This window comes from Cervus elaphus, chromosome 33 (assembly GCF_910594005.1).
Source record: "Cervus elaphus chromosome 33, mCerEla1.1, whole genome shotgun sequence".
Lineage (NCBI taxonomy): Eukaryota > Metazoa > Chordata > Mammalia > Artiodactyla > Cervidae > Cervus > Cervus elaphus.
The window spans coordinates 64,336,331-64,348,605 of NC_057847.1; the positions used below are offsets into that span (position 1 = coordinate 64,336,331).

General features: G+C 49.6%; 1 protein-coding gene across 6 annotated transcripts in view; it reads right to left on the bottom strand.

Annotated features, from left to right (window-relative positions):
- Nucleotides 1–10,290, bottom strand: part of MGAT5 (alpha-1,6-mannosylglycoprotein 6-beta-N-acetylglucosaminyltransferase) — a 395,868-nt gene extending 385,578 nt beyond the window's left edge. For all 6 annotated transcript variants that reach the window (XM_043894629.1, XM_043894630.1, XM_043894627.1 and 3 more), the window contains exon 1: nt 9,828–10,290. The gene's annotated coding sequence lies outside the window, so the exon portion shown is untranslated. The remainder of the gene's footprint in view (nt 1–9,827) is intronic.
- Nucleotides 10,291–12,275: the final 1,985 nt, after the last annotated feature.

Consider the following 12,275-nt stretch of genomic DNA (forward strand, 5'->3'; position numbering starts at 1 on the left):
CAAGGCACCAAAAAGGAAAGCTGCATCTGATGCTGGTTATCAGGGCAATTAAAGAAAAGGCAGCATGACAGAATAAGCAACTCATTATCAGGGAAAACACGTTATTGCAGTCTACAAGGAAGTACAATAAAATCATTATTTATCCACACTATCTCCAAAGATCCCTGGTTATAACTGACAAGCATGTACTAGGAGAAAAACCGTATTTTAAAAATCCTTCCACAGAAACTTTCTAAAGGTTTCATTTAACTGAGGGCTGTTCCAACTCTGATCACTTTCATTTCTGTTTGTAGATTATATGACAATAAGGTAACAAGCCCTAGTGGTGTGTGGACATGAACACACACACACACAGTCACAATTTATGAGACTTCATGAGCCCACAAATAATGCTCACAGAGAGGGAGAAAAATGTGTACACCCAAAGCCCACTGATGGATTTAAAAAACAGAACTCCAAGCCACAGCCAAAGAGGAACTCAAAATCAGGGACACACTTGGAACTTCCCTGGCAGTCCAATGATTAAGACTTCCTGCTTCCGTGGCCGGGAGCAAGTGTTCAATCCCCAGTTAAGGAACTAAGATCCTCATGTGGTGCTGGCATGGGCAAAAAAAAAAAAAAAAAGGAACACACTTAAGAATATTTTGGACTCTGTGGGAGAAGGCGAGGGTGGGATGTTTCAAGAGAACAGCATCGAAACATGTATATTATCTAGGGTGGAACAGATCACCAGCCCAGGTTAGATGCATGAGACAAGTGCTCGGGCCTGGTGCACTGGGAAGACGCAGAGGAATCAGGTGGAGAGGGAGGTGGGAGGAGGGATTGGGATGGGGAACACATGTAAATCCATGGCTGATTCATGTCAATGTATGACAAAAACCACTACAATATTGTAAAGTAATTAGCCTCCAACTAGTAAAAATAAATGGAAAAACAAACAAAAACAAAGAATACCCTTGATAGATTAAACCGTCTACAGCAGATGAGTATGCTGGGCTCAGCCAAGAAGTCAGACTAGTAGAATCCCACAGATGCAGCTGACACTAAAAGATGCCTCAGGTAACAGAGGAGAAACCAGATCAAAGAGCAGGGACATGACCTGCCCGAGGGCAGCCGGGCTAACTGCACAGAGGCCGGCCCTGCCCGAGCAGCAGCTCACCTATGCTGCCCAGCTGATCACATGACTCTGGGGTCAGTCCCTCTGCGAGGCAATGGGGCTTCCAGTCATGCCTAGAGAGCTTGGCTCCTTGCTTAGAAACCCTTGGGGCCAGATGCAATTTTTTAACCAACCCGGTGGGGGGGGGGGGGGGCAGCGGGAACTCTCCCTTTCTGGAGCTCCCATCAGAATAGGAAATAAGGAATGGTGGACGTAGAGAAGAAAGTTGATAATATTTGCCCAAGAAAATTACATTGGCCTGTACTTATCTGGTACAGTGAAAAAGTACCCACACGAAAGAAGTGTTAGTCCCTCAGTCGTGTCTGACTCTTTGCGACCCTGTGGACTGTAGCCCACCAGGCTCCTCTGTCCATGGGATTTCCCAGGCAGGAATACCGGAGTGGTTTGCTGTTTCCTTTTCCAGGGGATCTTCCCAACCCAGGGATTGAACTCGGGTCTCCTGCACTGCAGGCAGATTCTTTACCATCTGAGCCACCAGGGAAGCCCAACATAATGTTGCCTTTAAATCTAGCAAGCACAGCAGTTAGACATGATAGAAGGGGAGGAGGGAAAAACTGACCATTCTTAGCCACTGGAGCTGAGAATTCTGTTAAGGAACGTAGGCCATTCTGATGGACAGAGGGGCTGGAAGCTATGCTTGCAAAGATCTCAATTAAGACCGAGGATTCCTCAGTCCATGGGGTCACAAAAGAGTTAGACACGATTTAGAGACTACACAACAACAACTCCTCATATGATGAACATTCCTGCAGAGGGAGATGGAGAAAAGCGCCCCTTCCCCTCCAAGTCCCCCCTGAGGGCTGTCTCTAATCTTGGTGGCTCTGAAAAATTCTAGGAGATGGGGTGAGAGAAGTATAGCAAACCAAGTACTAAGGGAAAAAAAGAAGGAAAACAGAAAGATTGTACTTAGCAAGAGGTATAGACAGTGCTTTTCTAAACAAGATGCGTAAAAGAAAGAACTGGTCATTGAGAAAATTTCTCATTGGAATGTGCTTAGTTGCTCGGTCATCTCCGACTCTTTGCACACTCTGGTGGGACTGTAGCCCACCAGGCTCCTCTGTCCATGAAGATTCTCCAGGCAAGAATACTGGAGTGTGTAGCCTATCCCTTTTCCAGGGGATCTTCCCAACCCAGGGATTGAACTCGGGTCTCCTGCACTGCAGACAGATTCTTTATCAGCTGAGCTACCAGAGAAACTCATTAGAATAAATACTAGTAAATGAAACAATTAAAGTTGAAAATAACAGATGGCCAAAGGTGGGGAGCGAGGGAAGCAGCTTCAAGGAGATTGTTATTAAAGTCTCTATTCTTTCAACACAGTTATTTCACAGGGAAGCAATCATGAAAGTATATAAACAGACTTTGGCCCGGCTTGTGACAGTATAAACGCTTAGCCACTGTCTTGAGGGTGCTATGCCGGGGAACCAGAGAACTCCGGGAGTCTGGTCATCTTCTGTTCTTTGAATCTCAATTTCCCAAGAGGAGAAAAATAACTTCACTACGGGAAACAGGTTATTTCTAGGCTGAGAAGGACCACAGCCTTTTATTTCTAAACATACAAAAAGACATATCCCAAAAGACAGTGATGGTAGAGGGCTAGTTCTTCTTAGGTAAGCAATTCAGCTATCTACTAAAGAGTCTGCCAGCAAAAGCAAAAACAACTTGAGCTTCTGCTCGATCTCTTTTTGTTCAATACTGCTATTTTATTTCTTTATTCTATACTTCCTTTGCCACATGTGTAGGATTATACGCAACTTGAGGACTGAACAGAACGTTGGCGCTTGTTCAATCCCCACTTAGTCTCTAATGTAAAAACTAAAGCCCAAAGCAGCCGCACGGGCTGAATTAATGTGTTCTTCATTTGCATATTTCTTTTAACTGAACTTAACTCTCTGTGTGGGCCCTGCCCAGGCCTAGACTTTAAACTCCATGAACAGCTAGGGACTATTTATTAACCACAAAAGTTCAGAATCAAGAACAGGTGAGAACAATGACGTGCCTCATGTGAGGCCAGTCAAATGTAAGGAATAAAATGAAGAGAAACAGCGCTCAATGGTACACCTGATGGAAAAATTCCACGAAACATGAAAATCTTGGTGGTCAGAGGAATATTTTGTAGGACTTCAGCTCTATCTAGGATCCCAGAGACACTGGGGGAACATCCTTAGAGGCCTTTCATTGGAAATGTTGGGGCATAGCCCTGACTCCTCTGCCAGATTACCCCTGGCCCACGCCATGCCCCGAGAGGGTAGAAATCAACACCAAGCAGGGGACTTCCCTGGTGGTCCAGTGGTTAAGAATCCACCCTCCAATGCAGGGGATGAGTGTTCGATCCCTGGTCAGGGTTCTAAGATCCCACATGCCACGGGGCAACTAGAGAAACCCACATGCGACAAAGACCCGGCACAGCCGAAAACAATGACAGCAACAACAAATCACAGCCAGGAGCCCTAAGACAGAGACCCAGAGACAGAGAATGAATATTTAAGAATGAAATGTAAAAGCTTTCCCAGGCTATATCCCTAAGATGTGAAACTTAAAAAGTGACATAAGCAAGGAAACACCTCATATAAAGGCACCTAAGTTGCTTAGATTCTTCTATTTGGGTATGGGCAAAAGACAGGGCCACAGGCACCTGCTCCCCACCAGACTGCAGGGTGAGACTGGATGTGGGCACACAGGGCGCTGGGCGGGGGACGGAGAGATGTCAAATGACCATCACATTCTCTTCCTGAGTCACGACTGTAAACAAAGCAGGCACACATCTGCTATCAGCTGTTATTCCTAAGGGACCAAGGTCCAGCTTTACCACTGCCATCAAGCAGGGAGACTTCGAGCAGGTCCTTCTGCTCCTCTACACCTCCAGGACTGCAGCTAGAAAGAGAAGGGGTTCTGGGGGATCTTCTTGAGGTCCCTTCCAACCCAAGTGATGAAGACTCTTCTTGGCCTTGTTGGAAAGAAGGAGCTGGCCAGTACAGGGTGAGCTTGCTAGCCTAAAACTACGCTAATGTGGACCCTGGACCTAGACCACCCAGGTTCAAATCCTCAGCCAGCTGCTTGCATGACCTTGGCCAGCTTTCATAACCTCCCAAATGCCTCAGTCTCCCTACTGTATAAACTGGGAATAACAACCCATTTCAGCGTTGTAGCCAGAAGTAAATGAGATACAAATGAAGCCTTTGCAATCACATCAGGTATAGAGGATACATTTTTCATCTCCAAGTTTCTCGCCCACCTGTTCTGGACATTTTTCTACCCAGATATACAATCACTGCAGATGGTGACTGCAGCCGTGAAATTAAAAGACGCTTACCTCTTGGAAGAAAAGTTATGACCAACCTAGACAGAATATTAAAAAGCAGAGACATTACTTTGCCACCAAAGGTCTGACTAGTCAAAGCTATGGTTTTTCCAGTAGTCATGTATGGATGTGAGAGTTGACTATTTTTTTTTTTTTTTTTTTGAGAGTTGACTATTAAAGAAAGCTGAGTGCCAAAAAATTGATGCTTTTGAACTGTGGTGTTGGAGAAAACTCTTTTGAGAGTCCCTTGGAATGCAAGGAGATCCAACCAGTCCATCCTAAAGGAAACCAGTCCTGAATATTCATTGGAAGGACTGATGTTGAAGCTGAAACTCCAATACTCTGGCCACCTGACCGGAAGAACTGACTCATTTGAAAAAACCCTGATACTGGGAAAGATTGAAGGCAGGAGGAGAAGGGGACGACAGAGGATCAAATGGTTGGATGGCATCACCAACTCGATGGACATGAGTTTGAATAAACTCCAGGAGCTGGCGATGGACAGGGAGGCCTGGCGTGCTGCAGTCCATGGGATCGCAGAGAGTCGGATACAACTGAGCGACTGAACTGAACTATACAATCTTTGCTGATCACCAACAGAACACACTCTCATGGGTGGACAGAGACATGAAAGAGATCCAAAACTGTTATGCTGGAAGACTGTTCCATGTGGGATATTATTTAAAAAAAAAAAAAGCATCTTACCAGCACACTAGGACTTAGCCGGCTGGGCTGAGAACGCAGCACTAGGGAAGGGAACTTAAGCAGGACTGGGTGGGCGGGGCTTACGCCGGGGTCAGTGGGCGGGGCTTAGGCAGGCGTCCCTGGGCAGTACACCTTACTTCAAGGACCAGCACCTACCCGCAACCTCACCCTTCCCCATGAGAAAGGGATGCAAAATCAGTGAGGCTATTATTCTTCTACGGATGACCTTGAAGTGATGACATTTTTAAACAAAGTAAATCAGTTGCAAACAGGAGTACTTAACTCTTGCAGGTAAGGAAGTATTTGGGTACATCTGGCTGCTGAGTTCATAGGCGACAAGGTGGAATCAATACTCCTTAGCCATCCTAGGTTGCTGCCCCAGCTGGGGCCAAGGTCCAGCAAGCATTAGCACAGGCATGGCAGTGGGGGTGCCCGTTTAAAGGGAGAATTGCCCCCACAAGCCCAGCCACAACAGCTTAACCCCCCTGCCTGTCCAGATTTTTGAGGCTGGACAAAGGCCCTGACAGAAGGGCCCCTGTCCTGTTTCCAGAAGGCTAAGTGTTCAAACAAGAGAACTGTGGGATTCTGAAGGAAAAAAGATTCCTATGACCTTTCTTATGCACACGTACAGCTTTCCAGATACGACAAAGTCAGGGGAGGATAGACTTAACTATGGTAATGAAAAAGAAAAAAATTAGGAGGAAATGGCAACCCACTCCAGTGTTCTTGCCTAGGAAATCCCGTGGATAGAAGAACATGGTGGGCTACAGTCCATGGGGTTGCAGAGTCCAACACGACTGAGAACACACACACAAACAAAGAAAGTGGGCAAACACAGATCAAGTCCCAACTCTTCCCGCTGAGAACATTGTTACAGCACTAAGGCTCCTGGGACCCATCTTGGCAACTTTCCAAGGGCTATTAGCTTGCCTTAACACAGGGAGAGAGAAGGTCAGATGCATTAAAAGTGAGAAGATGATTTTGAAGGAGGAGGTCTTCCTACCCAGCACCAGCACCCACCAAACCAGTAAAGTGGCCGCCTGGTAAACACTCAGTGAAAACCCACAGCTGGCACGGGGGTCACAGCCATGCGCAAACTTTTCACTGACTGTTCGGGGGCATGGCTTAGACTGGCAACTTTAAGAAGATGGGGTTGGGGACAGCTTAACTCAATTTCAAACAGAAATCTTAAAGTTTAGCCATCTATTCAATATCCTGGAACAAACCATAATGGAAAAGAATATAGAAAAGAATGTACATGTGTGTATGACTGAGTCATTTTGCTATACGGCAGAAACTGATATAACATTGTAAATCAACCATACTCTGATTTAAAGAAAAAAAATTTTTTTTAAGTTTAACCATCATCCAGCTATTAAGAGTGACTTTATACTTCAAAGCAATTATGAACTTTAAAGGCAGCCTAGTAAAACGTGCCCTGGCGAGTACCAAATTTATTTCTCACATAAGCCTCTCAACTGTCACTCACCTGGCACTCTCTCCCAAATATAAAGGTATTAGCTCTCTCTTTCTTAAAGTACCTAGATTCTGAAACACACACATCTTTCTTCAGCCAAAACTATCTGTTAACAGTTCACCTGACACCAAAACCCTTCCCCAAACTTGACGTCCCCCCAACAAACCCCCAGACAGCATGCCCCCCACAGCACCAGCTTTTCCAAGACCTCCTGTGGTAACATCAGTGCAAAACGCCCCCTCAACAGCCACTCCCCCTCCTACAGCTAGGAGGAGGAGAAAAAAATGAATCCTCTCTGCTCTTTAGGCCTCTAGGGAAGGAGCAGAGCAACTACCTGCCTGGAGGACCAGAGTGCAAAAGGACAAGAACTTCCCAAACTAGGTCTTACTGATGAATGCTCCCGGCAAGTTTCCAGATAGCTCTGCAGGGGACAGTGGTCACTGTCCCCTGCCAAAATCAACCTGAGAGTGACTCTGCAATGACTTAAGAGCCTTAAGTCTCTGCAACAACTTAAAGCCACATGGAGTATTAGGAGGCTCACTTCACAGCAGAGGAATCAAAGGCACTCCCTGGACTAGGATCACTGGGGATTCTGGCGCTGCAATGCTTTTGGAGGCCAACTGGGCAAAGGCTGGTTGGTTATGTGTAAACTGAGAAAACTGAACAGGAAGAGAGCAAATTTGAATTCCTGTGATCTCCTAAGGTCCCTTCCAGCCCCAAGATGCTACCAGAGAACACTGCATAAGCACATACATGTGTACATGCTTCTTTATAAAAGCATGTACGGATGTGTGAATATATATAAATGAGCACTATATTCACACTCCCAAACACAAAGCACTTGAGATGTGCACAGCTGAGGCAATTCAGAGATGCTTGAGCTGCTAGAACACAGATGCCACTGGCAGATCTGAGCAGAGCCACCCAACCCTCCTGCCTGCCACTGCAGGCGCCTTCAAACCAACCTGCAGCCGCTTGTGTAGGCGCGAACCCTGCAAAGTCCCAAACAGCAGCCTCCTTTCCCAGCGGCTCCAGTCACAAGTATCCCAGACTCCAGAAGGTGGGCTGGAACCAAGGAGCCGATGAAAAAAAGTAAAGACCAAACCTCTATCCAGGAACCCAGGTCTGCCAGTCAGGGGTCCGGCAGAGCAGCGTCCTTCTTCTCTTTCCCCCCACCGTCCCTAAAAGAGGCAAAAAGTCACCCTCTTCTGCCACTGCCATCACCTCTTCTCAGGGTCTCTCTACTTCAAGTTGACTACATGGATTTCGAGGTGGTAACTGAAGAAACTAAAAAGTCCTCTAGAAAGCAGAGCTTTGCTCTAATCCTAACAGAGCTAACCAGATTTGAGGGTTTCCCATCTCAGCCCTGAACAATAAGGGCAAAAAGAATTTGTGCTGTGGGGGGTGGGGGAGGGCAGGGGGCCCAGGGAGGAATAAAAGTCCATTTATTAAGAAACACCTGTGATGGTTTACCCGTCCGTGAAAAACAGTTTGGTGATTTTCTCCAATCAAAATCGAAGAACTTCTGATCCGAGTTAAGGATCAGGATGCAGGTAGCTAAACTGGGGTACGGGGTGGAGGCGTGGGGCGGGGGGGCGGAGTTGCTGGGTGTGTCTCGGAATAAAAACCCACGGGGTCGCTCAGGTCCTGACAATGAACGGAGGCGGGGCGCACCGGCTTCCCACCCGCCCCTCTTTAGAATGAGATTCCACCTCTAACAGTCGGATCCGAGTTGTTTACAGGTGCAGCACTGCCATTCCCTGGGGAACCCCGCACAAACCTCAGCCTTCCCCTCCCCAACTTCACCGCCCCCAAAGTGCCCAGCCGTTCCTAACTGGGCCGTCAGGGCCGGGTGCAGACGGAGGCGTCCGCCCTGGGCCGGGCCCGGCAGTCAGTGACAGGAGTACCGGGCCCCAGACCTCGACTCGGGCATCTCTGAAAACCCTCTGCATCGCCAGGTTACCAGAGCCCGCAAGCGCCCGGCACCCCGTCGGCGCTCCGAACGCCGCCGGACAATGCAAGCGCCACCTCTTTTCTCTTCCGCGCGGCAGCTACGAAACCACGGCTTTGTGTGTGACAGCAAGTGTGTGCGCGCGAACGTCCCCGGGCTCACACACCCCCTTCCATCCAGTCTGCTCACCGCGCCTGGTCCGCGCGCGCGGCGAGCGCATCCCGAGCGGGTCCTTACAGCAGGCGGCCTCACCGCCATGCCTCTGGCCATCCGGCCTCGGACCTGGCCTCGGGAAGCTGGGGGCGACATTCACGCCCCCGTTCTCAGCCGCAGGGGCGACCGACAGGAGCACCGCCGGGAGCCGGGCAAAGACGAGGCAGGGACCGGGGGGAGGCGAAAGGGCCACTGGCGCGCGCCGCGCCCCCAAGTTTGGCAGCCGCGGGCCGGGAGGGGGCCGGGAGGGGGCCTGGGCGGCTCGCGACTAGGCAGGAAGTTCCCAAGGCCGCACTGAGCATGCTCTCGGGGATTGTGTGAGCGGGTGTGGGCTCTGCGCTCCCCGCAGCCTCTCCGGCCAGGCAGCCTCCGGAGCGCGCGGGCGGGATCCGGGCCCCGCGAAGGTCCCTTAAGGGTGGGGGGCACCCCCGGGCTTCCCTGGTCCCCTGAACCAGAGCACCCGCCCGCCACATCTCTCTTTCCCAGGGGCCAGGAGCCAGCCTTCCTTTTTTTACTCCCCAGCGGCCGGTGGCTGAGCCCGCCCTGCGCTTCCAGGTCCCCGGGACCCCAGCCCGGCCCACACCCTCAGCGTGACCCCACCAGGCTCCTCCGCGGTCCGAGCGCCCATCTACCATCCCTGGCCGCTCGCCTCCAGTCCGCGCAACCAAAGCCTCCTCCGGACAGTCCCTTGAAAATCCCACAACCCCCTCTTCCCAAGGGCCATGGAGACCCTGCAGTCTCCCTTGGGAAGCGGTTGCCCCGGGCAGATGGGCGCCTCAAGGCGTATCCCCGGCCGCACTCCCGGGTCTCTCAACCCGACCAGGGCACCCAGGCAGGCGGCGGGGTAGCGGAGGGCGGAAGACCCCAGCCGCGCAACCCAGGGTGCAGACTCTTCCCCCACCCCCGCGCCCAGCTCCCCGCGCCCTCCGCGGTCCCTTCTGCGTTCATCTCCCCGCGGAGATGGAGAGCTTCGACGCGATCGCCCCGACCCACTGGCTCTCACCTCCTTGTTTGAGCAGTAGCAGCAGCCGGGAGTGCCTGCCAGCCGCCGTCCCCGGGGGAGCCCAAGGCGCGGCGGGGCACAGGTCGCGGCGCCCCGAGCCTGCGGCGCGGCTACCTGGGCTGGATCGCGCCCGGGGCCGCCGCGGCAGCCGCGGGAGCCGCAGGGCCGCCGCTGAGCGGGCCGCGGCAGGGACAGTCTGCAAACTCTCAGCCCTGGCGGGGCCGCGCACGGCGCGTCCACAGTCGGCCTGGACACTGCAGAGACGTTCCTCCCGGGCTCAGCCGACCAGGGCGGGAGGTCTGTCTGCAATTTCTTCCTACCCTCCCTTACGGACCCCTCCAACTTCCCTCTAGCTTCTGAGCTCGCAGCTCTCTAAAGGCAGGGATTCCGGCCAGGGACGTTCGGCGAACTCCCCGCCCTCCCCGCGGAGCGCTCAGCCAATTCGGAACGCCCCAGCCTCTCAGGGCCCGTCTGCAAACTCCCAACCCTGTCGGAGAGGACTTCTACCAACCCCTCAGTTCCGCAGCCCAAAGGGAAACGGGAGCAAGGGAGACACTTTGCGGCCACAAATAATAATCTAGCAAGGTCAGGGGCAAGTATGCAAATACTGATGTGACAATGCGTGCTCCAGAGAGGTGCAGTCCAGGCCGCTCAGCACCAGGGACCTTCCTCCAGCAGTGAAGCCCAGTGGGGGAAGATTATGGACTCAACCATCTACAGGTACAGGCTGCTTGAATCAATGCCCTGAGCCTCAATTTCCAACTTTGGGGAACGGGTTACATGAAGCAGTATGAATTTCAGCCTGCTTTTTGTGACCTTGAGCAGACCACTTAACCATCTGAATTCAATTTCTTTATCTACGAACATAATAAATGGTGTTTCTTGAGGTTATTTTGAAGATGAAATAAAATATACCTAAAGTGCTTAGCAATACGTGGAACATAGGAGGTGTTCAATAAATAAATTCCATTTCTCTTACTCTTTCCCGCTCCCACCCCCGGGTTTTATGAACACCCTGGACCGGCTAACCGAACATTGCACTGTTATAAATTCAAAAAGAAATAAAGCATCCCATGCCCTGAAGGCACCACAGGGAACATTGACTGACACGACATATTAAATCCAACCAAGCCCCAGGAGAGAGAACATTGTACATTTACATCGCTAAGTATTATAGATCCTTGTTAAGCAGTATCTGAAATGGAAGGAGAGTGGCCTGGTGAATTACCTAGGGGTGGAAATGACAAGGTTAATAACCCCATCGAGTTCCAAGCCCGTGTCACTGCATCAAGTTACTGTATGAGGGTTTATGTTCAACTTTCCCTTACCCTCGCTGCAGAATTTCTCCACCCGCATTTTACTGTCCCCCTAGGGTCTTCTTTCTTCAACTTAGATCACCTTACTCTGACGCTCACCCTCTTCAGCAAAGGCATTTAAAAACTAAAGATAATGGAGTTCTTAGACCCTAGAAATGACAGTCCAAGTGCCTCACATTGTAAGTAAGCACTTGTGGGCCCCCAGCTGGTTAGGGAGGTCTCCTGTCTCCAGAATCTTAGCATCCATAGAACACACCCTGTAGCCTCCCTTGCATTGAGCTACTCTAGGCTCTGGGCACATTAGATCGATCAGTAGTACTTTTAATTCAAGATGAAGGAAATGACTCTTAACACTTCCTGACCAGATGAGCCCCAAATTATCAGCCACTTAGATCCTCTGCTGTCAGGAACTGTCTGGATAATGACCATAAACCACAAGGAAATCTGTATGGGCAGGATGATTCCTCTTAATGAGACCTTTTGGTAAAATCCCAGGAATGTTGGGAGTCACGTTTTTCTCTCAGTCCCTTGAAAGAAAAACATCTCTCCCTCTCTGGACACTGGGAGGGAAATAGAAAAATGGTGACATCTGGTGGTCAGGACTTTCTGTGCTTTGGATATGGTGGTACAGATTCTGATCCTAATAAATTCACTTTGAAGCCAAAGTTCCTGCGGGTGCTTAATAATTGTACCACCTGGTTGCCTAGTGATTTCTGAAAGACATCAGTTATTTGAACTCTGCAGACCCACTGCTATAAAGGATATTACAGATGGTTATTATTTCAGGATATTTTTTATACAAAAGGGTATGTGTATATAGAGAAATAAAGTATATTTAGGTGTAATATTCATATATATGTACATACATCATATGTATTTATAGAATATATATTTCTATTACATATATCTATTTGTATGAATACTATACTTCAATGCTTTTGAGGGAAATTATATTATCTCAATTGTTTTCTATATAGAGTTAAGGTTGTAACTTATAATAATAATTGCTAAAGGACACCGCTTGCAGATGTAAAGATGCCTGCTAGGATGGAGTTGTATGTTTCATCATATTCTCTCAAGAGAGAATTGATTACAAGTTTAGAGAGGAAGAAAATAAGACAGTGGTGTTTCA